Source organism: Lactuca virosa, chromosome 1 (assembly GCF_052849685.1).
Source record: "Lactuca virosa cultivar CGN04683 chromosome 1, Lactuca_virosa_CGN04683_v6, whole genome shotgun sequence".
NCBI lineage: Eukaryota > Viridiplantae > Streptophyta > Magnoliopsida > Asterales > Asteraceae > Lactuca > Lactuca virosa.
Genome location: NC_136426.1, coordinates 263,614,785 through 263,634,189, shown reverse-complemented (window position 1 = coordinate 263,634,189; position 19,405 = coordinate 263,614,785). Strand labels below are relative to the sequence as shown.

Below are 19,405 nucleotides of genomic sequence, written 5' to 3'. Positions count from 1 at the left end.
ACCTCCTTTGTTTTCGTACGCGAGGCGTGGGACCCACGTGACCGATCGGCTCCGTTCCAAAAATACAAAGACCATGAACCATGAACGGAGGCCACCCGAGCATAGAAATAGCAAGAAAGAAAAAAAAAACAAAAAAAAATGCACGTAAAATCTAAAAAAACGCAAACGGACAACGAAAAAGGGGGATGCAACACGAGGACTTCCCAGGGGGTCACCCATCCTAGTACTACTCTCGCCCAAGCACGCTTAACTGCGGAGTTCTGATGGGATCCGGTGCATTAGTGCTGGTATGATCGCACCCAAAATACTATCCATGCTTATTGCTTGTATGTCTTAAAAGACGCAGAACCTCCTTTGTTTTCGTACGCGAGGCGTGGGACCCACGTGACCGATCAGCTCCGTTCCAAAAATACGAAGACCATCAACCATGAAGCGGAGGCCACCGGAGCATAGAAATAGCAAGAAAGAAAAAAAAACAAAAACAAACCGCACGTAAAATCTAAAAAAACGCAAACGGACAACGAAAAAGGGGGGTGCAACACGAGGACTTCCCATGGGGTCACCCATCCTAGTACTACTCCCGCCCAAGCACGCTTAACTGCGGAGTTCTGATGGGATCCGGTGCATTAGTGCTGGTATGATCGCACCCGAAATACTATCCATTCTTATTGCTTGTATGTCTTAAAAGACGCAGAACCTCCTTTGTTTTCGTACGCGAGGCGTGGGACCCACGTGACCGATCGGCTCCGTTCCAAAAATACGAAGACCATGAACCATGAAACGGAGGCCACCCGAGCATAGAAATAGCAAGAAAGAAAAAAAAAACAAAAAAAAAACCGCACGTAAAATCTAAAAAAACGCAAACGGACAACGAAAAAGGGGGGTGCAACACGAGGACTTCCCAGGGGGTCACCCATCCTAGTACTACTCTCGCCCAAGCACGCTTAACTGCGGAGTTCTGATGGGATCCAGTGCATTAGTGCTGGTATGATCGCACCCGAAATACTATCCATGCTTATTGCTTGTATGTCTTAAAAGACGCAGAACCTCCTTTGTTTTCGTACGCGAGGCGTGGGACCCACGTGACCGATCGGCTCCGTTCCAAAAATACGAAGACCATGAACCATGAAACGGAGGCCACCCGAGCATAGAAATAGCAAGAAAGAAAAAAAAACAAAAAAAAACCGCACGTAAAATCTAAAAAAACGCAAACGGACAACGAAAAAGGGGTGCAACACGAGGACTTCCCAGGGGGTCACCCATCCTAGTACTACTCTCGCCCAAGCACGCTTAACTGCGGAGTTCTGATGGGATCCGGTGCATTAGTGCTGGTATGATCGCACCCAAAATACTATCCATGCTTATTGCTTGTATGTCTTAAAAGACGCAGAAACTCCTTTGTTTTCGTACGCGAGGCGTGGGACCCACGTGACCGATCAGCTCCGTTCCAAAAATACGAAGACCATCAACCATGAAGCGGAGGCCACCGGAGCATAGAAATAGCAAGAAAGAAAAAAAACAAAAAAAAACCGCACGTAAAATCTAAAAAAACGCAAACGGACAACGAAAAAGGGGGGTGCAACACGAGGACTTCCCATGGGGTCACCCATCCTAGTACTACTCCCGCCCAAGCACGCTTAACTGCGGAGTTCTGATGGGATCCGGTGCATTAGTGCTGGTATGATCGCACCCGAAATACTGTCCATGCTTATAGCTTGTATGTCTTAAAAGACACAGAACCTCCTTTGTTTTCGTACGCGAGGCGTGGGACCCACGTGACCGATCGGCTCCGTTCCAAAAATACGAAGACCATGAACCATGAAACGGAGGCCACCCGAGCATAGAAATAGCAAGAAAAAAAAACAAAAAAAAACCGCACGTAAAATCTAAAAAAACGCAAACGGACAACGAAAAAGGGGGGGTGCAACACGAGGACTTCCCAGGGGGTCACCCATCCTAGTACTACTCTCGCCCAAGCACGCTTAACTACGGAGTTCTGATGGGATCCGGTGCATTAGTGCTGGTATGATCGCACCCGAAATACTATCCATGCTTATTGCTTTTATGTCTTAAAAGACGCATAACCTCCTTTGTTTTCGTACGCGAGGCGTGGAACCCACGTGACCGATCGGCTCCGTTCCAAAAATACGAAGACCATGAACCATGAAACGGAGGCCACCCGAGCATAGAAATAGCAAGAAAAAAAAAACAAAAAAAAACCGCACGTAAAATCTAAAAAAACGCAAACGGACAACGAAAAAGGGGGGGTGCAACACGAGGACTTCCCAGGGGGTCACCCATCCTAGTACTACTCTCGCCCAAGCACGCTTAACTGCGGAGTTCTGATGGGATCCGGTGCATTAGTGCTGGTATGATCGCACCCGAAATACTATCCATGCTTATTGCTTTTATGTCTTAAAAGACGCATAACCTCCTTTGTTTTCGTACGCGAGGCGTGGAACCCACGTGACCGATCGGCTCCGTTCCAAAAATACGAAAACCATCAACCATGAAGCGGAGGCGACCCGAGCATAGAAATAGCAAGAAAAGAAAAAAAAAACAAAAAAAAACCGCACGTAAAATCTAAAAAAACGCAAACGGACAACGAAAAAGTGGGGTGCAACACGAGGACTTCCCAAGGGGTCACCCATCCTAATACTACTCTCGCCCAAGCAAGCTTAACTGCGGAGTTCTGATGGGATCCGGTGCATTAGTGCTGGTATGATCGCACCCGAAATACTGTCCATGCTTATTGCTTGTATGTCTTAAAAGACACAGAACCTCCTTTGTTTTCGTACGCGAGGCGTGGGACCCACGTGACCGATCGGCTCCGTTCCAAAAATACGAAGACCATGAACCATGAAACGGAGGCCACCCGAGCATAGAAATAGCAAGAAAAAAAAACAAAAAAAAACCGCACGTAAAATCTAAAAAAACGCAAACGGACAACGAAAAAGGGGGGGTGCAACACGAGGACTTCCCAGGGGGTCACCCATCCTAGTACTACTCTCGCCCAAGCACGCTTAACTGCGGAGTTCTAATGGGATCCGGTGCATTAGTGCTGGTATGATCGCACCCGAAATACTATCCATGCTTATTGCTTTTATGTCTTAAAAGACGCAGAACCTCCTTTGTTTTCGTACGCGAGGCGTGGAACCCACGTGACCGATCGGCTCCGTTCCAAAAATACGAAAACCATCAACCATGAAGCGGAGGCCACCCGAGCATAGAAATAGCAAGAAAGAAAAAAAAACAAAAAAAACCGCACGTAAAATCTAAAAAAACGCAAACGGACAACGAAAAAGGGGGGTGCAACACGAGGACTTCCCAGGGGTCACCCATCCTAGTACTACTCTCGCCCAAGCACGCTTAACTGCGGAGTTCTGATGGGATCCGGTGCATTAGTGCTGGTATGATCGCACCCGAAATACTATCCATGCTTATTGCTTGTATGTCTTAAAAGACGCAGAACCTCCTTTGTTTTCGTACGCGAGGCGTGGGACCCACGTGACCGATCGGCTCCGTTCCAAAAATACGAAGACCATGAACCATGAAACGGAGGCCACCCGAGCATAGAAATAGCAAGAAAGAAAAAAAAACAAAAAAAAAACCGCACGTAAAATCTAAAAAAACGCAAACGGACAACGAAAAAGGGGGTGCAACACGAGGACTTCCCAGGGGGTCACCCATCCTAGTACTACTCTCGCCAAAGCACGCTTAACTGCGGAGTTCTGATGGGATCCGGTGCATTAGTGCTGGTATGATCGCACCCGAAATACTATCCATGCTTATTGCTTGTATGTCTTAAAAGACGCAGAACCTCCTTTGTTTTCGTACGCGAGGCGTGGGACCCACGTGACCGATCGGCTCCGTTCCAAAAATACGAAGACCATGAACCATGAAACGGAGGCCACCCGAGCATAGAAATAGCAAGAAAAAAAAACAAAAAAAAACCGCACGTAAAATCTAAAAAAACGCAAACGGACAACGAAAAAGGGGGGTGCAACACGAGGACTTCCCATGGGGTCACCCATCCTAGTACTACTCCCGCCCAAGCACGCTTAACTGCGGAGTTCTGATGGGATCCGGTGCATTAGTGCTGGTATGATCGAACCCGAAATACTGTCCATGCTTATTGTTTGTATGTCTTAAAAGACACAGAACCTCCTTTGTTTTCGTACGCGAGGCGTGGGACCCACGTGACCGATCGGCTCCGTTCCAAAAATACGAAGACCATGAACCATGAAACGGAGGCCACCCGAGCATAGAAATAGCAAGAAAAAAAAACAAAAAAAAACCGCACGTAAAATCTAAAAAAACGCAAACGGACAACGAAAAAAGGAGGGTGCAACACGAGGACTTCCCAGGGGGTCACCCATCCTAGTACTACTCTCGCCCAAGCACGCTTAACTGCGGAGTTCTGATGGCATCCGGTGCATTAGTGCTGGTATGATCGCACCCGAAATACTATCCATGCTTATTGCTTTTATGTCTTAAAAGACGCAGAACCTCCTTTGTTTTCGTATGCGAGGCGTGGAACCCACGTGACCGATCGGCTCCGTTGCAAAAATACGAAAACCATGAACCATGAAGCGGAGGCCACCCGAGCATAGAAATAGCAAGAAAGAAAAAAAAAACAAAAAAAACCGCACGTAAAATCTAAAAAAACGCAAACGGACAACGAAAAAGGGGGGTGCAACACGAGGGCTTCCCAAGGGGTCACCCATCCTAGTACTACTCTCGCCCAAGCACGCTTAACTGCGGAGTTCTGATGGGATCCGGTGCATTAGTGCTGGTATGATCGCACCCGAAATACTATCCATGCTTATTGCTTGTATGTCTTAAAAGACGCAGAACCTCCTTTGTTTTCGTACGCGAGGCGTGGGACCCACGTGACCGATCGGCTCCGTTCCAAAAATACGAAGACCATGAACCATGAAACGGAGGCCACCCAAGCATAGAAATAGCAAGAAAGAAAAAAAAAAACAAAAAAAAAACCGCACGTAAAATCTAAAAAAACGCAATCGGACAACGAAAAAGGGGGGGTGCAACACGAGGACTTCCCAGGGGGTCACCCATCCTAGTACTACTCTCGCCCAAGCACGCTTAACTGCGGAGTTCTGATGGGATCCGGTGCATTAGTGCTGGTATGATCGCACCCGAAATACTATCCATGCTTATTGCTTTTATGTCTTAAAAGACGCATAACCTCCTTTGTTTTCGTACGCGAGGCGTGGAACCCACGTGACCGATCGGCTCCGTTCCAAAAATACGAAAACCATCAACCATGAAGCGGAGGCGACCCGAGCATAGAAATAGCAAGAAAAGAAAAAAAAACAAAAAAAACCGCACGTAAAATCTAAAAAAACGCAAACGGACAACGAAAAAGTGGGGTGCAACACGAGGACTTCCCAAGGGGTCACCCATCCTAATACTACTCTCGCCCAAGCACGCTTAACTGCGGAGTTCTGATGGGATCCGGTGCATTAGTGCTGGTATGATCGCACCCGAAATACTGTCCATGCTTATTGCTTGTATGTCTTAAAAGACACAGAACCTCCTTTGTTTTCGTACGCGAGGCGTGGGACCCACGTGACCGATCGGCTCCGTTCCAAAAATACGAAGACCATGAACCATGAAACGGAGGCCACCCGAGCATAGAAATAGCAAGAAAAAAAAACAAAAAAAAACCGCACGTAAAATCTAAAAAAACGCAAACGGACAACGAAAAAGGGGGGGTGCAACACGAGGACTTCCCAGGGGGTCACCCATCCTAGTACTACTCTCGCCCAAGCACGCTTAACTGCGGAGTTCTGATGGGATCCGGTGCATTAGTGCTGGTATGATCGCACCCGAAATACTATCCATGCTTATTGCTTTTATGTCTTAAAAGACGCAGAACCTCCTTTGTTTTCGTACGCGAGGCGTGGAACCCACGTGACCGATCGGCTCCGTTCCAAAAATACGAAAACCATCAACCATGAAGCGGAGGCCACCCGAGCATAGAAATAGCAAGAAAGAAAAAAAAACAAAAAAAACCGCACGTAAAATCTAAAAAAACGCAAACGGACAACGAAAAAGGGGGGTGCAACACGAGGACTTCCCTGGGGTCACCCATCCTAGTACTACTCTCGCCCAAGCACGCTTAACTGCGGAGTTCTGATGGGATCCGGTGCATTAGTGCTGGTATGATCGCACCCGAAATACTATCCATGCTTATTGCTTGTATGTCTTAAAAGACGCAGAACCTCCTTTGTTTTCGTACGCGAGGCGTGGGACCCACGTGACCGATCGGCTCTGTTCCAAAAATACGAAGACCATGAACCATGAAACGGAGGCCACCCGAGCATAGAAATAGCAAGAAAGAAAAAAAAAACAAAAAAAAAACCGCACGTAAAATCTAAAAAAACGCAAACGGACAACGAAAAAGGGGGGTGCAACACGAGGACTTCCCAGGGGGTCACCCATCCTAGTACTACTCTCGCCCAAGCACGCTTAACTGCGGAGTTCTGATGGGATCCGGTGCATTAGTGCTGGTATGATCGCACCCGAAATACTATCCATGCTTATTGCTTGTATGTCTTAAAAGACGCAGAACCTCCTTTGTTTTCGTACGCGAGGCGTGGGACCCACGTGACCGATCGGCTCCGTTCCAAAAATACGAAGACCATGAACCATGAAACGGAGGCCACCCGAGCATAGAAATAGCAAGAAAAAAAAACAAAAAAAAACCGCACGTAAAATCTAAAAAAACGCAAACGGACAACGAAAAAGGGGGGTGCAACACGAGGACTTCCCATGGGGTCACCCATCCTAGTACTACTCCCGCCCAAGCACGCTTAACTGCGGAGTTCTGATGGGATCCGGTGCATTAGTGCTGGTATGATCGAACCCGAAATACTGTCCATGCTTATTGTTTGTATGTCTTAAAAGACACAGAACCTCCTTTGTTTTCGTACGCGAGGCGTGGGACCCACGTGACCGATCGGCTCCGTTCCAAAAATACGAAGACCATGAACCATGAAACGGAGGCCACCCGAGCATAGAAATAGCAAGAAAAAAAAAACAAAAAAAAACCGCACGTAAAATCTAAAAAAACGCAAACGGACAACGAAAAAGGGGGGGTGCAACACGAGGACTTCCCAGGGGGTCACCCATCCTAGTACTACTCTCGCCCAAGCACGCTTAACTGCGGAGTTCTGATGGGATCCGGTGCATTAGTGCTGGTATGATCGCACCCGAAATACTATCCATGCTTATTGCTTTTATGTCTTAAAAGACGCATAACCTCCTTTGTTTTCGTACGCGAGGCGTGGAACCCACGTGACCGATCGGCTCCGTTCCAAAAATACGAAAACCATCAACCATGAAGCGGAGGCGACCCGAGCATAGAAATAGCAAGAAAAGAAAAAAAAAACAAAAAAAAACCGCACGTAAAATCTAAAAAAACGCAAACGGACAACGAAAAAGTGGGGTGCAACACGAGGACTTCCCAAGGGGTCACCCATCCTAATACTACTCTCGCCCAAGCAAGCTTAACTGCGGAGTTCTGATGGGATCCGGTGCATTAGTGCTGGTATGATCGCACCCGAAATACTGTCCATGCTTATTGCTTGTATGTCTTAAAAGACACAGAACCTCCTTTGTTTTCGTACGCGAGGCGTGGGACCCACGTGACCGATCGGCTCCGTTCCAAAAATACGAAGACCATGAACCATGAAACGGAGGCCACCCGAGCATAGAAATAGCAAGAAAAAAAAACAAAAAAAAACCGCACGTAAAATCTAAAAAAACGCAAACGGACAACGAAAAAGGGGGGGTGCAACACGAGGACTTCCCAGGGGGTCACCCATCCTAGTACTACTCTCGCCCAAGCACGCTTAACTGCGGAGTTCTAATGGGATCCGGTGTATTAGTGCTGGTATGATCGCACCCGAAATACTATCCATGCTTATTGCTTTTATGTCTTAAAAGACGCAGAACCTCCTTTGTTTTCGTACGCGAGGCGTGGAACCCACGTGACCGATCGGCTCCGTTCCAAAAATACGAAAACCATCAACCATGAAGCGGAGGCCACCCGAGCATAGAAATAGCAAGAAAGAAAAAAAAACAAAAAAAACCGCACGTAAAATCTAAAAAAACGCAAACGGACAACGAAAAAGGGGGGTGCAACACGAGGACTTCCCAGGGGTCACCCATCCTAGTACTACTCTCGCCCAAGCACGCTTAACTGCGGAGTTCTGATGGGATCCGGTGCATTAGTGCTGGTATGATCGCACCCGAAATACTATCCATGCTTATTGCTTGTATGTCTTAAAAGACGCAGAACCTCCTTTGTTTTCGTACGCGAGGCGTGGGACCCACGTGACCGATCGGCTCCGTTCCAAAAATACGAAGACCATGAACCATGAAACGGAGGCCACCCGAGCATAGAAATAGCAAGAAAGAAAAAAAAACAAAAAAAAAACCGCACGTAAAATCTAAAAAAACGCAAACGGACAACGAAAAAGGGGGTGCAACACGAGGACTTCCCAGGGGGTCACCCATCCTAGTACTACTCTCGCCAAAGCACGCTTAACTGCGGAGTTCTGATGGGATCCGGTGCATTAGTGCTGGTATGATCGCACCCGAAATACTATCCATGCTTATTGCTTGTATGTCTTAAAAGACGCAGAACCTCCTTTGTTTTCGTACGCGAGGCGTGGGACCCACGTGACCGATCGGCTCCGTTCCAAAAATACGAAGACCATGAACCATGAAACGGAGGCCACCCGAGCATAGAAATAGCAAGAAAAAAAAACAAAAAAAAACCGCACGTAAAATCTAAAAAAACGCAAACGGACAACGAAAAAGGGGGGTGCAACACGAGGACTTCCCATGGGGTCACCCATCCTAGTACTACTCCCGCCCAAGCACGCTTAACTGCGGAGTTCTGATGGGATCCGGTGCATTAGTGCTGGTATGATCGAACCCGAAATACTGTCCATGCTTATTGTTTGTATGTCTTAAAAGACACAGAACCTCCTTTGTTTTCGTACGCGAGGCGTGGGACCCACGTGACCGATCGGCTCCGTTCCAAAAATACGAAGACCATGAACCATGAAACGGAGGCCACCCGAGCATAGAAATAGCAAGAAAAAAAAACAAAAAAAAACCGCACGTAAAATCTAAAAAAACGCAAACGGACAACGAAAAAAGGAGGGTGCAACACGAGGACTTCCCAGGGGGTCACCCATCCTAGTACTACTCTCGCCCAAGCACGCTTAACTGCGGAGTTCTGATGGGATCCGGTGCATTAGTGCTGGTATGATCGCACCCGAAATACTATCCATGCTTATTGCTTTTATGTCTTAAAAGACGCAGAACCTCCTTTGTTTTCGTATGCGAGGCGTGGAACCCACGTGACCGATCGGCTCCGTTGCAAAAATACGAAAACCATGAACCATGAAGCGGAGGCCACCCGAGCATAGAAATAGCAAGAAAGAAAAAAAAAACAAAAAAAACCGCACGTAAAATCTAAAAAAACGCAAACGGACAACGAAAAAGGGGGGTGCAACACGAGGGCTTCCCAGGGGGTCACCCATCCTAGTACTACTCTCGCCCAAGCACGCTTAACTGCGGAGTTCTGATGGGATCCGGTGCATTAGTGCTGGTATGATCGCACCCGAAATACTATCCATGCTTATTGCTTGTATGTCTTAAAAGACGCAGAACCTCCTTTGTTTTCGTACGCGAGGCGTGGGACCCACGTGACCGATCGGCTCCGTTCCAAAAATACGAAGACCATGAACCATGAAACGGAGGCCACCCAAGCATAGAAATAGCAAGAAAGAAAAAAAAAACAAAAAAAAAACCGCACGTAAAATCTAAAAAAACGCAATCGGACAACGAAAAAGGGGGGGTGCAACACGAGGACTTCCCAGGGGGTCACCCATCCTAGTACTACTCTCGCCCAAGCACGCTTAACTGCGGAGTTCTGATGGGATCCGGTGCATTAGTGCTGGTATGATCGCACCCGAAATACTATCCATGCTTATTGCTTTTATGTCTTAAAAGACGCATAACCTCCTTTGTTTTCGTACGCGAGGCGTGGAACCCACGTGACCGATCGGCTCCGTTCCAAAAATACGAAAACCATCAACCATGAAGCGGAGGCGACCCGAGCATAGAAATAGCAAGAAAAGAAAAAAAAAACAAAAAAAACCGCACGTAAAATCTAAAAAAACGCAAACGGACAACGAAAAAGTGGGGTGCAACACGAGGACTTCCCAAGGGGTCACCCATCCTAATACTACTCTCGCCCAAGCACGCTTAACTGCGGAGTTCTGATGGGATCCGGTGCATTAGTGCTGGTATGATCGCACCCGAAATACTGTCCATGCTTATTGCTTGTATGTCTTAAAAGACACAGAACCTCCTTTGTTTTCGTACGCGAGGCGTGGGACCCACGTGACCGATCGGCTCCGTTCCAAAAATACGAAGACCATGAACCATGAAACGGAGGCCACCCGAGCATAGAAATAGCAAGAAAAAAAAACAAAAAAAAACCGCACGTAAAATCTAAAAAAACGCAAACGGACAACGAAAAAGAGGGGGTGCAATACGAGGACTTCCCAGGGGGTCACCCATCCTAGTACTACTCTCGCCCAAGCACGCTTAACTGCGGAGTTCTGATGGGATCCGGTGCATTAGTGCTGGTATGATCGCACCCGAAATACTATCCATGCTTATTGCTTTTATGTCTTAAAAGACGCAGAACCTCCTTTGTTTTCGTACGCGAGGCGTGGAACCCACGTGACCGATCGGCTCCGTTCCAAAAATACGAAAACCATCAACCATGAAGCGGAGGCCACCCGAGCATAGAAATAGCAAGAAAGAAAAAAAAACAAAAAAAACCGCACGTAAAATCTAAAAAAACGCAAACGGACAACGAAAAAGGGGGGTGCAACACGAGGACTTCCCAGGGGTCACCCATCCTAGTACTACTCTCGCCCAAGCACGCTTAACTGCGGAGTTCTGATGGGATCCGGTGCATTAGTGCTGGTATGATCGCACCCGAAATACTATCCATGCTTATTGCTTGTATGTCTTAAAAGACGCAGAACCTCCTTTGTTTTCGTACGCGAGGCGTGGGACCCACGTGACCGATCGGCTCCGTTCCAAAAATACGAAGACCATGAACCATGAAACGGAGGCCACCCGAGCATAGAAATAGCAAGAAAGAAAAAAAAAACAAAAAAAAAACCGCACGTAAAATCTAAAAAAACGCAAACGGACAACGAAAAAGGGGGGTGCAACACGAGGACTTCCCAGGGGGTCACCCATCCTAGTACTACTCTCGCCCAAGCACGCTTAACTGCGGAGTTCTGATGGGATCCGGTGCATTAGTGCTGGTATGATCGCACCCGAAATACTATCCATGCTTATTGCTTGTATGTCTTAAAAGACGCAGAACCTCCTTTGTTTTCGTACGCGAGGCGTGGGACCCACGTGACCGATCGGCTCCGTTCCAAAAATACGAAGACCATGAACCATGAAACGGAGGCTACCCGAGCATAGAAATAGCAAGAAAAAAAAACAAAAAAAAACCGCACGTAAAATCTAAAAAAACGCAAACGGACAACGAAAAAGGGGGGTGCAACACGAGGACTTCCCATGGGGTCACCCATCCTAGTACTACTCCCGCCCAAGCACGCTTAACTGCGGAGTTCTGATGGGATCCGGTGCATTAGTGCTGGTATGATCGAACCCGAAATACTGTCCATGCTTATTGTTTGTATGTCTTAAAAGACACAGAACCTCCTTTGTTTTCGTACGCGAGGCGTGGGACCCACGTGACCGATCGGCTCCGTTCCAAAAATACGAAGACCATGAACCATGAAACGGAGGCCACCCGAGCATAGAAATAGCAAGAAAAAAAAACAAAAAAAAACCGCACGTAAAATCTAAAAAAACGCAAACGGACAACGAAAAAGGGAGGGTGCAACACGAGGACTTCCCAGGGGGTCACCCATCCTAGTACTACTCTCGCCCAAGCACGCTTAACTGCGGAGTTCTGATGGGATCCGGTGCATTAGTGCTGGTATGATCGCACCCGAAATACTATCCATGCTTATTGCTTTTATGTCTTAAAAGACGCAGAACCTCCTTTGTTTTCGTACGCGAGGCGTGGAACCCACGTGACCGATCGGCTCCGTTCCAAAAATACGAAAACCATCAACCATGAAGCGGAGGCCACCCGAGCATAGAAATAGCAAGAAAGAAAAAAAAACAAAAAAAACCGCACGTAAAATCTAAAAAAACGCAAACGGACAACGAAAAAGGGGGGTGCAACACGAGGACTTCCCAGGGGTCACCCATCCTAGTACTACTCTCGCCCAAGCACGCTTAACTGCGGAGTTCTGATGGGATCCGGTGCATTAGTGCTGGTATGATCGCACCCGAAATACTATCCATGCTTATTGCTTGTATGTCTTAAAAGACGCAGAACCTCCTTTGTTTTCGTACGCGAGGCGTGGGACCCACGTGACCGATCGGCTCCGTTCCAAAAATACGAAGACCATGAACCATGAAACGGAGGCCACCCGAGCATAGAAATAGCAAGAAAGAAAAAAAAAACAAAAAAAAAACCGCACGTAAAATCTAAAAAAACGCAAACGGACAACGAAAAAGGGGGGTGCAACACGAGGACTTCCCAGGGGGTCACCCATCCTAGTACTACTCTCGCCCAAGCACGCTTAACTGCGGAGTTCTGATGGGATCCGGTGCATTAGTGCTGGTATGATCGCACCCGAAATACTATCCATGCTTATTGCTTGTATGTCTTAAAAGACGCAGAACCTCCTTTGTTTTCGTACGCGAGGCGTGGGACCCACGTGACCGATCGGCTCCGTTCCAAAAATACGAAGACCATGAACCATGAAACGGAGGCCACCCGAGCATAGAAATAGCAAGAAAAAAAAACAAAAAAAAACCGCACGTAAAATCTAAAAAAACGCAAACGGACAACGAAAAAGGGGGGTGCAACACGAGGACTTCCCATGGGGTCACCCATCCTAGTACTACTCCCGCCCAAGCACGCTTAACTGCGGAGTTCTGATGGGATCCGGTGCATTAGTGCTGGTATGATCGAACCCGAAATACTGTCCATGCTTATTGTTTGTATGTCTTAAAAGACACAGAACCTCCTTTGTTTTCGTACGCGAGGCGTGGGACCCACGTGACCGATCGGCTCCGTTCCAAAAATACGAAGACCATGAACCATGAAACGGAGGCCACCCGAGCATAGAAATAGCAAGAAAAAAAAACAAAAAAAAACCGCACGTAAAATCTAAAAAAACGCAAACGGACAACGAAAAAGGGAGGGTGCAACACGAGGACTTCCCAGGGGGTCACCCATCCTAGTACTACTCTCGCCCAAGCACGCTTAACTGCGGAGTTCTGATGGGATCCGGTGCATTAGTGCTGGTATGATCGCACCCGAAATACTATCCATGCTTATTGCTTTTATGTCTTAAAAGACGCAGAACCTCCTTTGTTTTCGTATGCGAGGCGTGGAACCCACGTGACCGATCGACTCCGTTGCAAAAATACGAAAACCATGAACCATGAAGCGGAGGCCACCCGAGCATAGAAATAGCAAGAAAGAAAAAAAAAACAAAAAAAACCGCACGTAAAATCAAAAAAAACGCAAACGGACAACGAAAAAGGGGGGTGCAACACGAGGACTTCCCAGGGGGTCACCCATCCTAGTACTACTCTCGCCCAAGCACGATTAACTGCGGAGTTCTGATGGGATCCGGTGCATTAGTGCTGGTATGATCGCACCCGAAATACTATCCATGCTTATTGCTTGTATGTCTTAAAAGACGCAGAACCTCCTTTGTTTTCGTACGCGAGGCGTGGGACCCACGTGACCGATCGGCTCCGTTCCAAAAATACGAAGACCATGAACCATGAAACGGAGGCCACCCAAGCATAGAAATAGCAAGAAAGAAAAAAAAACAAAAAAAAAACCGCACGTAAAATCTAAAAAAACGCAAACGGACAACGAAAAAGGGAGGTGCAACACGAGGACTTCCCAGGGGGTCACCCATCCTAGTACTACTCTCGCCCAAGCACGCTTAACTGCGGAGTTCTGATGGGATCCGGTGCATTAGTGCTGGTATGATCGCACCCGAAATACTATCCATGCTTATTGCTTGTATGTCTTAAAAGACGCAGAACCTCCTTTGTTTTCGTACGCGAGGCGTGGGACCCACGTGACCGATCGGCTCCGTTCCAAAAATACGAAGACCATGAACCATGAAACGGAGGCCACCCGAGCATAGAAATAGCAAGAAAGAAAAAAAAAACAAAAAAAAATGCACGTAAAATCTAAAAAAACGCAAACGGACAACGAAAAAGGGGGATGCAACACGAGGACTTCCCAGGGGGTCACCCATCCTAGTACTACTCTCGCCCAAGCACGCTTAACTGCGGAGTTCTGATTGGATCCGGTGCATTAGTGCTGGTATGATCGCACCCAAAATACTATCCATGCTTATTGCTTGTATGTCTTAAAAGACGCAGAACCTCCTTTGTTTTCGTACGCGAGGCGTGGGACCCACGTGACCGATCAGCTCCGTTCCAAAAATACGAAGACCATCAACCATGAAGCGGAGGCCACCGGAGCATAGAAATAGCAAGAAAGAAAAAAAAACAAAAAAAAACCGCACGTAAAATCTAAAAAAACGCAAACGGACAACGAAAAAGGGGGGTGCAACACGAGGACTTCCCATGGGGTCACCCATCCTAGTACTACTCCCGCCCAAGCACGCTTAACTGCGGAGTTCTGATGGGATCCGGTGCATTAGTGCTGGTATGATCGCACCCGAAATACTATCCATGCTTATTGCTTTTATGTCTTAAAAGACGCAGAACCTCCTTTGTTTTCGTACGCGAGGCGTGGAACCCACGTGACCGATCGGCTCCGTTCCAAAAATACGAAAACCATCAACCATGAAGCGGAGGCCACCCGAGCATAGAAATAGCAAGAAAGAAAAAAAAACAAAAAAAACCGCACGTAAAATCTAAAAAAACGCAAACGGACAACGAAAAAGGGGGGTGCAACACGAGGACTTCCCAGGGGTCACCCATCCTAGTACTACTCTCGCCCAAGCACGCTTAACTGCGGAGTTCTGATGGGATCCGGTGCATTAGTGCTGGTATGATCGCACCCGAAATACTATCCATGCTTATTGCTTGTATGTCTTAAAAGACGCAGAACCTCCTTTGTTTTCGTACGCGAGGCGTGGGACCCACGTGACCGATCGGCTCCGTTCCAAAAATACGAAGACCATGAACCATGAAACGGAGGCCACCCGAGCATAGAAATAGCAAGAAAGAAAAAAAAAACAAAAAAAAAACCGCACGTAAAATCTAAAAAAACGCAAACGGACAACGAAAAAGGGGGGTGCAACACGAGGACTTCCCAGGGGGTCACCCATCCTAGTACTACTCTCGCCCAAGCACGCTTAACTGCGGAGTTCTGATGGGATCCGGTGCATTAGTGCTGGTATGATCGCACCCGAAATACTATCCATGCTTATTGCTTGTATGTCTTAAAAGACGCAGAACCTCCTTTGTTTTCGTACGCGAGGCGTGGGACCCACGTGACCGATCGGCTCCGTTCCAAAAATACGAAGACCATGAACCATGAAACGGAGGCTACCCGAGCATAGAAATAGCAAGAAAAAAAAACAAAAAAAAACCGCACGTAAAATCTAAAAAAACGCAAACGGACAACGAAAAAGGGGGGTGCAACACGAGGACTTCCCATGGGGTCACCCATCCTAGTACTACTCCCGCCCAAGCACGCTTAACTGCGGAGTTCTGATGGGATCCGGTGCATTAGTGCTGGTATGATCGAACCCGAAATACTGTCCATGCTTATTGTTTGTATGTCTTAAAAGACACAGAACCTCCTTTGTTTTCGTACGCGAGGCGTGGGACCCACGTGACCGATCGGCTCCGTTCCAAAAATACGAAGACCATGAACCATGAAACGGAGGCCACCCGAGCATAGAAATAGCAAGAAAAAAAAACAAAAAAAAACCGCACGTAAAATCTAAAAAAACGCAAACGGACAACGAAAAAGGGAGGGTGCAACACGAGGACTTCCCAGGGGGTCACCCATCCTAGTACTACTCTCGCCCAAGCACGCTTAACTGCGGAGTTCTGATGGGATCCGGTGCATTAGTGCTGGTATGATCGCACCCGAAATACTATCCATGCTTATTGCTTTTATGTCTTAAAAGACGCAGAACCTCCTTTGTTTTCGTACGCGAGGCGTGGAACCCACGTGACCGATCGGCTCCGTTCCAAAAATACGAAAACCATCAACCATGAAGCGGAGGCCACCCGAGCATAGAAATAGCAAGAAAGAAAAAAAAACAAAAAAAACCGCACGTAAAATCTAAAAAAACGCAAACGGACAACGAAAAAGGGGGGTGCAACACGAGGACTTCCCAGGGGGTCACCCATCCTAGTACTACTCTCGCCCAAGCACGCTTAACTGCGGAGTTCTGATGGGATCCGGTGCATTAGTGCTGGTATGATCGCACCCGAAATACTATCCATGCTTATTGCTTGTATGTCTTAAAAGACGCAGAACCTCCTTTGTTTTCGTACGCGAGGCGTGGGACCCACGTGACCGATCGGCTCCGTTCCAAAAATACGAAGACCATGAACCATGAAACGGAGGCCACCCGAGCATAGAAATAGCAAGAAAGAAAAAAAAAACAAAAAAAAAACCGCACGTAAAATCTAAAAAAACGCAAACGGACAACGAAAAAGGGGGGTGCAACACGAGGACTTCCCAGGGGGTCACCCATCCTAGTACTACTCTCGCCCAAGCACGCTTAACTGCGGAGTTCTGATGGGATCCGGTGCATTAGTGCTGGTATGATCGCACCCGAAATACTATCCATGCTTATTGCTTGTATGTCTTAAAAGACGCAGAACCTCCTTTGTTTTCGTACGCGAGGCGTGGGACCCACGTGACCGATCGGCTCCGTTCCAAAAATACGAAGACCATGAACCATGAAACGGAGGCCACCCGAGCATAGAAATAGCAAGAAAAAAAAACAAAAAAAAACCGCACGTAAAATCTAAAAAAACGCAAACGGACAACGAAAAAGGGGGGTGCAACACGAGGACTTCCCATGGGGTCACCCATCCTAGTACTACTCCCGCCCAAGCACGCTTAACTGCGGAGTTCTGATGGGATCCGGTGCATTAGTGCTGGTATGATCGAACCCGAAATACTGTCCATGCTTATTGTTTGTATGTCTTAAAAGACACAGAACCTCCTTTGTTTTCGTACGCGAGGCGTGGGACCCACGTGACCGATCGGCTCCGTTCCAAAAATACGAAGACCATGAACCATGAAACGGAGGCCACCCGAGCATAGAAATAGCAAGAAAAAAAAACAAAAAAAAACCGCACGTAAAATCTAAAAAAACGCAAACGGACAACGAAAAAGGGAGGGTGCAACACGAGGACTTCCCAGGGGGTCACCCATCCTAGTACTACTCTCGCCCAAGCACGCTTAACTGCGGAGTTCTGATGGGATCCGGTGCATTAGTGCTGGTATGATCGCACCCGAAATACTATCCATGCTTATTGCTTTTATGTCTTAAAAGACGCAGAACCTCCTTTGTTTTCGTATGCGAGGCGTGGAACCCACGTGACCGATCGACTCCGTTGCAAAAATACGAAAACCATGAACCATGAAGCGGAGGCCACCCGAGCATAGAAATAGCAAGAAAGAAAAAAAAAACAAAAAAAACCGCACGTAAAATCTAAAAAAACGCAAACGGACAACGAAAAAGGGGGGTGCAACACGAGGACTTCCCAGGGGGTCACCCATCCTAGTACTACTCTCGCCCAAGCACGATTAACTGCGGAGTTCTGATGGGATCCGGTGCATTAGTGCTGGTATGATCGCACCCGAAATACTATCCATGCTTATTGCTTGTATGTCTTAAAAGACGCAGAACCTCCTTTGTTTTCGTACGCGAGGCGTGGGACCCACGTGACCGATCGGCTCCGTTCCAAAAATACGAAGACCATGAACCATGAAACGGAGGCCACCCAAGCATAGAAATAGCAAGAAAGAAAAAAAAACAAAAAAAAAACCGCACGTAAAATCTAAAAAAACGCAAACGGACAACGAAAAAGGGGGGTGCAACACGAGGACTTCCCAGGGGGTCACCCATCCTAGTACTACTCTCGCCCAAGCACGCTTAACTGCGGAGTTCTGATGGGATCCGGTGCATTAGTGCTGGTATGATCGCACCCGAAATACTATCCATGCTTATTGCTTGTATGTCTTAAAAGACGCAGAACCTCCTTTGTTTTCGTACGCGAGGCGTGGGACCCACGTGACCGATCGGCTCCGTTCCAAAAATACGAAGACCATGAACCATGAAACGGAGGCCACCCGAGCATAGAAATAGCAAGAAAGAAAAAAAAAACAAAAAAAAATGCACGTAAAATCTAAAAAAACGCAAACGGACAACGAAAAAGGGGGATGCAACACGAGGACTTCCCAGGGGGTCACCCATCCTAGTACTACTCTCGCCCAAGCACGCTTAACTGCGGAGTTCTGATTGGATCCGGTGCATTAGTGCTGGTATGATCGCACCCAAAATACTATCCATGCTTATTGCTTGTATGTCTTAAAAGACGCAGAACCTCCTTTGTTTTCGTACGCGAGGCGTGGGACCCACGTGACCGATCAGCTCCGTTCCAAAAATACGAAGACCATCAACCATGAAGCGGAGGCCACCGGAGCATAGAAATAGCAAGAAAGAAAAAAAAACAAAAAAAAACCGCACGTAAAATCTAAAAAAACGCAAACGGACAACGAAAAAGGGGGGTGCAACACGAGGACTTCCCATGGGGTCACCCATCCTAGTACTACTCCCGCCCAAGCACGCTTAACTGCGGAGTTCTGATGGGATCCGGTGCATTAGTGCTGGTATGATCGCACCCGAAATACTATCCATGCTTATTGCTTTTATGTCTTAAAAGACGCAGAACCTCCTTTGTTTTCGTACGCGAGGCGTGGAACCCACGTGACCGATCGGCTCCGTTCCAAAAATACGAAAACCATCAACCATGAAGCGGAGGCCACCCGAGCATAGAAATAGCAAGAAAGAAAAAAAAACAAAAAAAACCGCACGTAAAATCTAAAAAAACGCAAACGGACAACGAAAAAGGGGGGTGCAACACGAGGACTTCCCAGGGGTCACCCATCCTAGTACTACTCTCGCCCAAGCACGCTTAACTGCGGAGTTCTGATGGGATCCGGTGCATTAGTGCTGGTATGATCGCACCCGAAATACTATCCATGCTTATT

General features: G+C 47.5%; 56 non-coding genes across 56 annotated transcripts; all 56 read right to left on the bottom strand.

The window, feature by feature from the left end:
* Nucleotides 1-182: 182 nt before the first annotated feature.
* Nucleotides 183-301, bottom strand: LOC145153944 (5S ribosomal RNA). Its single transcript, XR_013734434.1, has one exon. It is a non-coding gene; the product is annotated as a 5S ribosomal RNA (ribosomal RNA).
* Nucleotides 302-530: 229 nt separating this feature from the next.
* LOC145153756 (5S ribosomal RNA) lies at nucleotides 531-649 on the bottom strand. Its single transcript, XR_013734247.1, has one exon. It is a non-coding gene; the product is annotated as a 5S ribosomal RNA (ribosomal RNA).
* Nucleotides 650-880: 231 nt separating this feature from the next.
* LOC145154578 (5S ribosomal RNA) lies at nucleotides 881-999 on the bottom strand. Its single transcript, XR_013735047.1, has one exon. It is a non-coding gene; the product is annotated as a 5S ribosomal RNA (ribosomal RNA).
* A 227-nt stretch (nucleotides 1,000-1,226) lies between these two features.
* On the bottom strand, nucleotides 1,227-1,345 carry LOC145151742 (5S ribosomal RNA). Its single transcript, XR_013732299.1, has one exon. It is a non-coding gene; the product is annotated as a 5S ribosomal RNA (ribosomal RNA).
* Nucleotides 1,346-1,573: 228 nt separating this feature from the next.
* Nucleotides 1,574-1,692, bottom strand: LOC145153755 (5S ribosomal RNA). Its single transcript, XR_013734246.1, has one exon. It is a non-coding gene; the product is annotated as a 5S ribosomal RNA (ribosomal RNA).
* Nucleotides 1,693-1,918: 226 nt separating this feature from the next.
* Nucleotides 1,919-2,037, bottom strand: LOC145152457 (5S ribosomal RNA). The gene has a single exon (XR_013732980.1). It is a non-coding gene; the product is annotated as a 5S ribosomal RNA (ribosomal RNA).
* A 227-nt stretch (nucleotides 2,038-2,264) lies between these two features.
* Nucleotides 2,265-2,383, bottom strand: LOC145151730 (5S ribosomal RNA). The gene has a single exon (XR_013732288.1). It is a non-coding gene; the product is annotated as a 5S ribosomal RNA (ribosomal RNA).
* A 231-nt stretch (nucleotides 2,384-2,614) lies between these two features.
* Nucleotides 2,615-2,733, bottom strand: LOC145147072 (5S ribosomal RNA). Its single transcript, XR_013727988.1, has one exon. It is a non-coding gene; the product is annotated as a 5S ribosomal RNA (ribosomal RNA).
* A 226-nt stretch (nucleotides 2,734-2,959) lies between these two features.
* LOC145153619 (5S ribosomal RNA) lies at nucleotides 2,960-3,078 on the bottom strand. Its single transcript, XR_013734118.1, has one exon. It is a non-coding gene; the product is annotated as a 5S ribosomal RNA (ribosomal RNA).
* Nucleotides 3,079-3,306: 228 nt separating this feature from the next.
* LOC145143456 (5S ribosomal RNA) lies at nucleotides 3,307-3,424 on the bottom strand. The gene has a single exon (XR_013724494.1). It is a non-coding gene; the product is annotated as a 5S ribosomal RNA (ribosomal RNA).
* A 229-nt stretch (nucleotides 3,425-3,653) lies between these two features.
* On the bottom strand, nucleotides 3,654-3,772 carry LOC145144135 (5S ribosomal RNA). Its single transcript, XR_013725152.1, has one exon. It is a non-coding gene; the product is annotated as a 5S ribosomal RNA (ribosomal RNA).
* Nucleotides 3,773-3,997: 225 nt separating this feature from the next.
* On the bottom strand, nucleotides 3,998-4,116 carry LOC145146099 (5S ribosomal RNA). The gene has a single exon (XR_013727049.1). It is a non-coding gene; the product is annotated as a 5S ribosomal RNA (ribosomal RNA).
* A 226-nt stretch (nucleotides 4,117-4,342) lies between these two features.
* On the bottom strand, nucleotides 4,343-4,461 carry LOC145146561 (5S ribosomal RNA). The gene has a single exon (XR_013727500.1). It is a non-coding gene; the product is annotated as a 5S ribosomal RNA (ribosomal RNA).
* A 229-nt stretch (nucleotides 4,462-4,690) lies between these two features.
* LOC145153808 (5S ribosomal RNA) lies at nucleotides 4,691-4,809 on the bottom strand. The gene has a single exon (XR_013734299.1). It is a non-coding gene; the product is annotated as a 5S ribosomal RNA (ribosomal RNA).
* Nucleotides 4,810-5,042: 233 nt separating this feature from the next.
* LOC145151718 (5S ribosomal RNA) lies at nucleotides 5,043-5,161 on the bottom strand. The gene has a single exon (XR_013732277.1). It is a non-coding gene; the product is annotated as a 5S ribosomal RNA (ribosomal RNA).
* A 229-nt stretch (nucleotides 5,162-5,390) lies between these two features.
* Nucleotides 5,391-5,509, bottom strand: LOC145137639 (5S ribosomal RNA). Its single transcript, XR_013721157.1, has one exon. It is a non-coding gene; the product is annotated as a 5S ribosomal RNA (ribosomal RNA).
* Nucleotides 5,510-5,735: 226 nt separating this feature from the next.
* LOC145151706 (5S ribosomal RNA) lies at nucleotides 5,736-5,854 on the bottom strand. Its single transcript, XR_013732266.1, has one exon. It is a non-coding gene; the product is annotated as a 5S ribosomal RNA (ribosomal RNA).
* A 228-nt stretch (nucleotides 5,855-6,082) lies between these two features.
* LOC145145853 (5S ribosomal RNA) lies at nucleotides 6,083-6,200 on the bottom strand. Its single transcript, XR_013726807.1, has one exon. It is a non-coding gene; the product is annotated as a 5S ribosomal RNA (ribosomal RNA).
* Nucleotides 6,201-6,431: 231 nt separating this feature from the next.
* Nucleotides 6,432-6,550, bottom strand: LOC145151693 (5S ribosomal RNA). Its single transcript, XR_013732254.1, has one exon. It is a non-coding gene; the product is annotated as a 5S ribosomal RNA (ribosomal RNA).
* Nucleotides 6,551-6,775: 225 nt separating this feature from the next.
* LOC145146098 (5S ribosomal RNA) lies at nucleotides 6,776-6,894 on the bottom strand. Its single transcript, XR_013727048.1, has one exon. It is a non-coding gene; the product is annotated as a 5S ribosomal RNA (ribosomal RNA).
* Nucleotides 6,895-7,121: 227 nt separating this feature from the next.
* On the bottom strand, nucleotides 7,122-7,240 carry LOC145151681 (5S ribosomal RNA). The gene has a single exon (XR_013732243.1). It is a non-coding gene; the product is annotated as a 5S ribosomal RNA (ribosomal RNA).
* Nucleotides 7,241-7,471: 231 nt separating this feature from the next.
* Nucleotides 7,472-7,590, bottom strand: LOC145147070 (5S ribosomal RNA). The gene has a single exon (XR_013727986.1). It is a non-coding gene; the product is annotated as a 5S ribosomal RNA (ribosomal RNA).
* Nucleotides 7,591-7,816: 226 nt separating this feature from the next.
* LOC145153805 (5S ribosomal RNA) lies at nucleotides 7,817-7,935 on the bottom strand. The gene has a single exon (XR_013734296.1). It is a non-coding gene; the product is annotated as a 5S ribosomal RNA (ribosomal RNA).
* A 228-nt stretch (nucleotides 7,936-8,163) lies between these two features.
* On the bottom strand, nucleotides 8,164-8,281 carry LOC145143434 (5S ribosomal RNA). Its single transcript, XR_013724476.1, has one exon. It is a non-coding gene; the product is annotated as a 5S ribosomal RNA (ribosomal RNA).
* Nucleotides 8,282-8,510: 229 nt separating this feature from the next.
* LOC145144134 (5S ribosomal RNA) lies at nucleotides 8,511-8,629 on the bottom strand. Its single transcript, XR_013725151.1, has one exon. It is a non-coding gene; the product is annotated as a 5S ribosomal RNA (ribosomal RNA).
* Nucleotides 8,630-8,854: 225 nt separating this feature from the next.
* Nucleotides 8,855-8,973, bottom strand: LOC145146097 (5S ribosomal RNA). The gene has a single exon (XR_013727047.1). It is a non-coding gene; the product is annotated as a 5S ribosomal RNA (ribosomal RNA).
* Nucleotides 8,974-9,199: 226 nt separating this feature from the next.
* LOC145152633 (5S ribosomal RNA) lies at nucleotides 9,200-9,318 on the bottom strand. Its single transcript, XR_013733162.1, has one exon. It is a non-coding gene; the product is annotated as a 5S ribosomal RNA (ribosomal RNA).
* Nucleotides 9,319-9,547: 229 nt separating this feature from the next.
* Nucleotides 9,548-9,666, bottom strand: LOC145152591 (5S ribosomal RNA). The gene has a single exon (XR_013733122.1). It is a non-coding gene; the product is annotated as a 5S ribosomal RNA (ribosomal RNA).
* A 232-nt stretch (nucleotides 9,667-9,898) lies between these two features.
* On the bottom strand, nucleotides 9,899-10,017 carry LOC145151669 (5S ribosomal RNA). Its single transcript, XR_013732231.1, has one exon. It is a non-coding gene; the product is annotated as a 5S ribosomal RNA (ribosomal RNA).
* Nucleotides 10,018-10,247: 230 nt separating this feature from the next.
* Nucleotides 10,248-10,366, bottom strand: LOC145137627 (5S ribosomal RNA). Its single transcript, XR_013721150.1, has one exon. It is a non-coding gene; the product is annotated as a 5S ribosomal RNA (ribosomal RNA).
* Nucleotides 10,367-10,592: 226 nt separating this feature from the next.
* LOC145155717 (5S ribosomal RNA) lies at nucleotides 10,593-10,711 on the bottom strand. The gene has a single exon (XR_013736146.1). It is a non-coding gene; the product is annotated as a 5S ribosomal RNA (ribosomal RNA).
* Nucleotides 10,712-10,939: 228 nt separating this feature from the next.
* LOC145143423 (5S ribosomal RNA) lies at nucleotides 10,940-11,057 on the bottom strand. Its single transcript, XR_013724467.1, has one exon. It is a non-coding gene; the product is annotated as a 5S ribosomal RNA (ribosomal RNA).
* A 231-nt stretch (nucleotides 11,058-11,288) lies between these two features.
* LOC145151657 (5S ribosomal RNA) lies at nucleotides 11,289-11,407 on the bottom strand. Its single transcript, XR_013732220.1, has one exon. It is a non-coding gene; the product is annotated as a 5S ribosomal RNA (ribosomal RNA).
* A 225-nt stretch (nucleotides 11,408-11,632) lies between these two features.
* LOC145146096 (5S ribosomal RNA) lies at nucleotides 11,633-11,751 on the bottom strand. Its single transcript, XR_013727046.1, has one exon. It is a non-coding gene; the product is annotated as a 5S ribosomal RNA (ribosomal RNA).
* Nucleotides 11,752-11,977: 226 nt separating this feature from the next.
* LOC145152632 (5S ribosomal RNA) lies at nucleotides 11,978-12,096 on the bottom strand. The gene has a single exon (XR_013733161.1). It is a non-coding gene; the product is annotated as a 5S ribosomal RNA (ribosomal RNA).
* A 228-nt stretch (nucleotides 12,097-12,324) lies between these two features.
* LOC145143412 (5S ribosomal RNA) lies at nucleotides 12,325-12,442 on the bottom strand. The gene has a single exon (XR_013724456.1). It is a non-coding gene; the product is annotated as a 5S ribosomal RNA (ribosomal RNA).
* Nucleotides 12,443-12,673: 231 nt separating this feature from the next.
* Nucleotides 12,674-12,792, bottom strand: LOC145151646 (5S ribosomal RNA). Its single transcript, XR_013732209.1, has one exon. It is a non-coding gene; the product is annotated as a 5S ribosomal RNA (ribosomal RNA).
* Nucleotides 12,793-13,017: 225 nt separating this feature from the next.
* Nucleotides 13,018-13,136, bottom strand: LOC145146095 (5S ribosomal RNA). Its single transcript, XR_013727045.1, has one exon. It is a non-coding gene; the product is annotated as a 5S ribosomal RNA (ribosomal RNA).
* A 226-nt stretch (nucleotides 13,137-13,362) lies between these two features.
* LOC145152631 (5S ribosomal RNA) lies at nucleotides 13,363-13,481 on the bottom strand. The gene has a single exon (XR_013733160.1). It is a non-coding gene; the product is annotated as a 5S ribosomal RNA (ribosomal RNA).
* Nucleotides 13,482-13,710: 229 nt separating this feature from the next.
* On the bottom strand, nucleotides 13,711-13,829 carry LOC145155650 (5S ribosomal RNA). The gene has a single exon (XR_013736079.1). It is a non-coding gene; the product is annotated as a 5S ribosomal RNA (ribosomal RNA).
* A 230-nt stretch (nucleotides 13,830-14,059) lies between these two features.
* On the bottom strand, nucleotides 14,060-14,178 carry LOC145154460 (5S ribosomal RNA). The gene has a single exon (XR_013734932.1). It is a non-coding gene; the product is annotated as a 5S ribosomal RNA (ribosomal RNA).
* Nucleotides 14,179-14,407: 229 nt separating this feature from the next.
* Nucleotides 14,408-14,526, bottom strand: LOC145145226 (5S ribosomal RNA). The gene has a single exon (XR_013726211.1). It is a non-coding gene; the product is annotated as a 5S ribosomal RNA (ribosomal RNA).
* Nucleotides 14,527-14,755: 229 nt separating this feature from the next.
* LOC145153754 (5S ribosomal RNA) lies at nucleotides 14,756-14,874 on the bottom strand. The gene has a single exon (XR_013734245.1). It is a non-coding gene; the product is annotated as a 5S ribosomal RNA (ribosomal RNA).
* A 228-nt stretch (nucleotides 14,875-15,102) lies between these two features.
* LOC145143400 (5S ribosomal RNA) lies at nucleotides 15,103-15,220 on the bottom strand. The gene has a single exon (XR_013724445.1). It is a non-coding gene; the product is annotated as a 5S ribosomal RNA (ribosomal RNA).
* A 231-nt stretch (nucleotides 15,221-15,451) lies between these two features.
* On the bottom strand, nucleotides 15,452-15,570 carry LOC145151634 (5S ribosomal RNA). Its single transcript, XR_013732198.1, has one exon. It is a non-coding gene; the product is annotated as a 5S ribosomal RNA (ribosomal RNA).
* Nucleotides 15,571-15,795: 225 nt separating this feature from the next.
* On the bottom strand, nucleotides 15,796-15,914 carry LOC145146093 (5S ribosomal RNA). Its single transcript, XR_013727044.1, has one exon. It is a non-coding gene; the product is annotated as a 5S ribosomal RNA (ribosomal RNA).
* Nucleotides 15,915-16,140: 226 nt separating this feature from the next.
* On the bottom strand, nucleotides 16,141-16,259 carry LOC145152630 (5S ribosomal RNA). Its single transcript, XR_013733159.1, has one exon. It is a non-coding gene; the product is annotated as a 5S ribosomal RNA (ribosomal RNA).
* Nucleotides 16,260-16,487: 228 nt separating this feature from the next.
* On the bottom strand, nucleotides 16,488-16,606 carry LOC145151622 (5S ribosomal RNA). The gene has a single exon (XR_013732187.1). It is a non-coding gene; the product is annotated as a 5S ribosomal RNA (ribosomal RNA).
* Nucleotides 16,607-16,837: 231 nt separating this feature from the next.
* LOC145151611 (5S ribosomal RNA) lies at nucleotides 16,838-16,956 on the bottom strand. Its single transcript, XR_013732176.1, has one exon. It is a non-coding gene; the product is annotated as a 5S ribosomal RNA (ribosomal RNA).
* A 225-nt stretch (nucleotides 16,957-17,181) lies between these two features.
* LOC145146092 (5S ribosomal RNA) lies at nucleotides 17,182-17,300 on the bottom strand. The gene has a single exon (XR_013727043.1). It is a non-coding gene; the product is annotated as a 5S ribosomal RNA (ribosomal RNA).
* Nucleotides 17,301-17,526: 226 nt separating this feature from the next.
* On the bottom strand, nucleotides 17,527-17,645 carry LOC145152629 (5S ribosomal RNA). The gene has a single exon (XR_013733158.1). It is a non-coding gene; the product is annotated as a 5S ribosomal RNA (ribosomal RNA).
* A 229-nt stretch (nucleotides 17,646-17,874) lies between these two features.
* LOC145155649 (5S ribosomal RNA) lies at nucleotides 17,875-17,993 on the bottom strand. The gene has a single exon (XR_013736078.1). It is a non-coding gene; the product is annotated as a 5S ribosomal RNA (ribosomal RNA).
* Nucleotides 17,994-18,223: 230 nt separating this feature from the next.
* LOC145151600 (5S ribosomal RNA) lies at nucleotides 18,224-18,342 on the bottom strand. The gene has a single exon (XR_013732165.1). It is a non-coding gene; the product is annotated as a 5S ribosomal RNA (ribosomal RNA).
* Nucleotides 18,343-18,571: 229 nt separating this feature from the next.
* On the bottom strand, nucleotides 18,572-18,690 carry LOC145145225 (5S ribosomal RNA). Its single transcript, XR_013726210.1, has one exon. It is a non-coding gene; the product is annotated as a 5S ribosomal RNA (ribosomal RNA).
* A 229-nt stretch (nucleotides 18,691-18,919) lies between these two features.
* On the bottom strand, nucleotides 18,920-19,038 carry LOC145153752 (5S ribosomal RNA). Its single transcript, XR_013734243.1, has one exon. It is a non-coding gene; the product is annotated as a 5S ribosomal RNA (ribosomal RNA).
* A 228-nt stretch (nucleotides 19,039-19,266) lies between these two features.
* Nucleotides 19,267-19,384, bottom strand: LOC145143389 (5S ribosomal RNA). Its single transcript, XR_013724434.1, has one exon. It is a non-coding gene; the product is annotated as a 5S ribosomal RNA (ribosomal RNA).
* Between the last annotated feature and the right edge of the window lie 21 nt (nucleotides 19,385-19,405).